At 59.1% G+C, this 5000-nt stretch overlaps 1 protein-coding gene across 1 annotated transcript in view; it reads left to right on the top strand.

Annotated features, from left to right (window-relative positions):
- Positions 1-5000, top strand: part of ZNF536 (zinc finger protein 536) — a 329829-nt gene that overhangs the window by 140844 nt on the left and 183985 nt on the right. The gene's annotated exons all lie outside the window — the stretch shown is intronic.

The following is a 5000-nucleotide window of genomic DNA, read 5'->3' as shown; positions in this document are numbered from 1 at the left end:
CCTGGCTCCGGTGACTCCCCCAGAGCCCCGGGCCCCCTCCAGCCGTGGGGAACAGCCCATGCGCTCCCGGGCCCGCGGCTTGCAGACTGAGCTGTTTGGCTAGTTCCCTCCGAGCATATCGCAGGCAGGAGCAGTTTTTGGTTCCGTAGCTGTTTGGTTGGGAAAACAAGCCTGCGGTTGCCAGTAAGGTTTAGAATCCGCCTGCCAGATAAGGGAACGTCTGCGAAGACTATTTTCCCTCTTGGGAGGCAAAACACAGATGGGGGAGTTAGGAGTCTTACAATATTTAGCTGCTACGTTGGTGGTGGGGCTTCTGCCGCCTGGATGCTCACGGCTTCTCGAGGCCCAGCGCGGCATCGGCGCCGAGGCCCCGGGTAGGGGAGGTGGGCAAGGCTGGCTTTCCCCAGGGCAGAGCGAGAGCACCAGCATGTTCTAGCACATTCTACGCTCCGTGCCTCCTCAGGTGGAGGTGCTGCCAGGGTGCCGGCCACGTCCCCGACCCCCGTTGGGATGGGAAGAGAAGGGAAGGATGAACCACCTGAGCCGATACCTGACACGGTGGACATGGAGGGGACGAGGAGAGACACCCTGGGCTCTGCAGAACAAACAGTGGCTGCAGCCTCGCCGGGTTTTCTGCCACCGAGACACGTATCTTAAAGAGTTTATTGCCCCAAAATGTTCTGTGCCTCCTAGGAGACGAAGAACAATGTGTGGTGTTCTGTGGGATTGGCCACGTAAACCCAGACGGGACATACACCTCCTGGGCTGTGTGAACTGGACGTAGGATTGGGACTTTCCATCCTGGAGCAAATTCTGTCCCCTTGGGACCAAGAAAGGGGACAGGTCTTAGAAACAGGCAGAAAACGTATGGGCACCTCCCTCCTGCCTCCCCGTGACTTTCTGTCCCCTGACCACGGGTGTCTCTGGACCTGGAGCTGGACCCTTCCCCAGGTGGCCTGGACCCGTGCGAGCTGTTTGCGAGCGGGTCGACGGTGGGCCGATCCAAGCCGCGAGCCATCCCTGGAGTTCTGGAGTTACCTCCCTCTCCCCTCCACCGATGCCTTCCCCATTCGTTGACTTAGACACTTGAGTTTTTGAAGTTTTGCATACAATGCTAAACAGACGCAGCTCCCGGACAACTGACGGCCACCTGTCATCACGGGTGATGTAGACACTGAAGCCACCCCGTGGTGCCTGAACCTCTCATAGGCATCGGAAGGCGATGTCATGTCCCACCACGGCAGAGATTTCCGGAGAACCCCCTGCAAAGATTGGGGGCGCATCTTTGCAGTCTGACTGTCCATCCCTCTATAGCTTTATCCTTCGGAAAGACCTCGGGCTTGGGTGCTGAGGCCCAGCGACTTCCAGGGGGGACGGCACTCGGGGCCCACAGGCCCTCCTTCCACCCGGCAGACACGCCTTCACCCCGCTATACCCCGGCACCTGCAGGGCTCAGGGGCCCCTGGCTGTCTGGACTTGGGGTGCTGGCCCGCTGTGGCTCTGGCTGTCCCGGGTCGGCCCGAGGTCCTGTTTCCGAAGCCCGAGTCACTAGCCTTCCGGCGGCGGTAATTGCCATAGTTAAATGGGGCAGTGGAGGTACTTGGGGAGCACAGAGAGGGAGTGAATAATTGTAATTTCTATGTGATAATGTCGATAAGCCCTGCACGGGCGTGTGCGGCTTTGCGTGGGTTTTGACCTTCACCAGGAGGTCTCCGGGCTCGTGGAGGTCAAGAGCCTGGCACGCTTCTCGGTAGCGGCCGGGCGAGGCGGGAAGGCGGGGTCGTAGCTCCGCACTTTCCCGGGACGAGACCCAAATCTGAACACTGTAGCCCCAGAGAGAAGCGGAGCGGAGCCGGTTCTGGTCTACGCGTTCCCTGGGATTTCACAATTAATCCTCACGAACCCCGCGCGGGCCGTGCTGTTGCGGGTTCCTCTGTGGGACGTGGGGGCTGAGGTCGGCGAGCTGAGCGGCCTGCCTCTGCTCCGCGCTGGTGGGCGCAAGGCCAGGGTCTGAGCGTGGGTCTCCCTGGTTTGGGGCCCGGTCGCTCGGCTGTTGTGCAGCACTAGGCACGGCACTGGACAGGACAGACGGGGTCCCTGTCCTCCGGGGGCTCATACTATGGGGGCTGAGAGGGGCAGAAGTAAACAAGGAAACCAGTGGGTGAGATGATGTCAGACAGTGACAAATGCCTTGGGACTATGAAATGGGAAAATGGGTGGGGAGGGGGAAGGAGTATGTACTTGAGAAGGGTGGGTGCTCAGAATGTCCCCCCCCAAGGAGGGGACATTGGCAGTGAAAATTCTGAAGGACATGGAGGAACCGGTAGGCTGAAGTTCTGGGGAAGAGCATTCCTGGCAGTGGGAATAGCAAGTGCAAAGGCCCTGTGGTGGGAAGGACTCGGCGTGTGCAGGCCAGTGTGGCTGGAGACAGTGAACTCTGGGGAGAGGGTGGGTGGGCTGGAGGGCTCAGACCAGCCACAGGTCTGTGGGTCGTGGTGAGCAATGTCGACTTTCTTTGACATTTTTGTTGCTTTTAACTGGAGAGAGTGTCTTGAGAAACCTACCTTTCCAGGTGTGGGGTGCTCTGAGGTGCCAGAAATCTAGCGGCTTGGATGGCCTCTTGGTGGCCTTTGCTTTCTGCTGGGGGGAGGTTCTGGTGACTTGTCCAGAGCTGGGAGCCTCGTGGGTGCAGGGAAGGTGGCCGGGGGCGCTGGGGACCCCGGCCCTGGAGTAGCAGTTTTTGCGATGCTCCTGAGGCCCTAGCATGAACTTCCTGTGCCGCCCAGGGACGCCTGGGCCCCGGCTGTGCGTGCTTGAGTTCGGTTGCAGGTGTTGGCCTTCTGGGCCTCCCCTTGATTGGCGAGCCTTGGTTTGGCTAAGTCTGTGCCCAGAAGGAGGAGACGGTGGCCCTTAGGCAGGTGCAGACGTCTCCCGCGCACTGCAGGGAAGACTGGGCCGCGTTGAGGCATCTGATAGCACGTAGGATGCGTTTACTTCTTGGGGGTTATAGCTGAGGCCTCTTTCTCTTGGGCGATGCGGGTGCTATTGCCAATTGGTACTCCCTTTTCGGGAATTCTAGATCATTCATAGGCCCAGAGGACCCTTGGGCGAGCAGAAACCTCTATGATCAAAGTCATTTCAGTTTATTGGTGAGAAGATTGGGGCCCAGAGAGGGCAAGAGACTTTCCCAGGGTCACACAGCGAGCCATCAGCAGATCCAGAACGGAACCCCCGTGTGTATGTTTGTGCCCAGCCCAGGTCTCACCTGAGCACAATAAGCCGCCCCTCAGGCAGTTCCAGGCAGCGAGGGGGCCGCTCAGCTGGAAGGAGGCCCCGGCTTGCGTCTGGGTGGTGGGGCTGGAGTCGTCTCGGTAGCTCCCGTTCCTGGCACACAGAGTGGCCGGCAATCATTTGTTGATTGACTAACCCTCTTGTGTCTGAAACTTGCGATCATCGGAATTTATTGCACTTTGGTTTAAGCAAACCCGATATATGACAAATATACATTTATTTCTGGATATTTGGGGAGGTAAGAATTGCAAAGCCCAAGGCCTGCCTAGGTCTGATTTATGCCAACACCTAGGATGCCAGCCAAGACTCTGGCTTTGAATTCCTGACACCTGTATGGGTGGTTGGCAGAGCCCTTCAGGTGTTCCGACAGGCCATTTTAGGGATACAGGACCTGAAAATTTTGGGCAAAGATGATCGATGCTCAGCCGGGGGAGTGTGCAGACTCTGCCCGGAGCGTGTTCCTGGGGACGGGCACCAGGGCAGGCTGTGGCCCTAGCCCATTGCTGTGTGTCCCAGGCCAGCCTCATCCCTTTTAGAAGTTGTCGTAAACCCAAATTCAGGGTCCAGGGGGTGAGTGCATGAAGCTGAGTGTGCACAGAGCAGACGGGGGGAGCCGGCCCACTGGAAGTGACAGTTGCCACCCGGCTCCCACCAGCTGTAGCCATCTGAGGGTGTGGGCGGAACTTGTCCACGTCTTGGAGTTTTTAAAGAAAAGTCAGAAAAAAAATCTGGTGCCTTTGTTCTCCGCTCTAATGTTGGCAACTGATTTAAATTTTCGAAAAACTTCCTGCAAGCACAAGCGTATCTGTGGAGCGAATGGGGGTGGGGCCTGCGTTCTGTGACTCCTTACTCGGCCCTGAACGCGACGTCAGACACAGAGAGCGTGGCGGGTACTCCGTAGGACGGGCCAGTGCCGACCTCAAGGTGCCGCGGAACAGCCTGGTCTGGAAACATGTGGAGCAGCGGTCCCCGGCAGTCTTGGCACCAGGGACCGGTTTCATGGGAGACATTTTTTCCACGGACCGGGGGTGCTGGGATGGTTTTGGGATGATTCAGGTGCATCACATTTACTGTGCAGACAGACCTCTCTGCTGAGGACAATCTGCGTTTGCAGCCGCGCCCGGCACTAGCATCACCGCCTCAGCTCCACCTCTGATCACCGGGCATTGGATTCTCGTAAGGAGCTGCAACCTAGATCCCTCCATGCGCAGTTTACAGCAGGGTTCGTGCTCCCGTGAGCATCTAATGCTGCCGCTGATCTGCCGGGAGGTGGAGCTTACGCGGAGATGCGAGCAGGGGAGCGGCTGTCAACACAGATGAAGCTTCGCTGGCTCACCTGCCGCTGCATGGCCCAGTTCCTACCAGGCCACGGACTGGTACCAGCCTGCAGCCCAGGGGCTGGGGACCGCAGATGTGAGGCGCAGAGGGCACTGAGCCTTGGCAGGTCCCTGGCCTCACTCTTGTTCTGGGCCCTCCTGCTCTTGCTGCTGAATATGGACGTGCCGTGGGCAGGCCAGGGACAGGGGGACGGTTGCTGACGGCACACGGCAGGGCCACTGCCCAGAGGTGGGCCGCGGTGGGACAGCACCATCTTCTGGGTGGGGCCCAGGGCCTCTGAGTGCCCCTCCCTCTCTGTCTCCCCAGGACCTGGTTACAGGGCTCCTGCCGCGTCCGCTGTAGGGATGGAGGTGGTGGGGGTTTGATTCCTG

This window comes from Propithecus coquereli, unplaced genomic scaffold (assembly GCF_000956105.1).
Source record: "Propithecus coquereli isolate 6110/MARCELLA unplaced genomic scaffold, Pcoq_1.0 Scaffold254, whole genome shotgun sequence".
Taxonomy (NCBI): domain Eukaryota; kingdom Metazoa; phylum Chordata; class Mammalia; order Primates; family Indriidae; genus Propithecus; species Propithecus coquereli.
The sequence above is the reverse complement of the archived record's forward strand: the minus strand, read 5'-3'. Positions and strand labels throughout refer to the sequence as shown.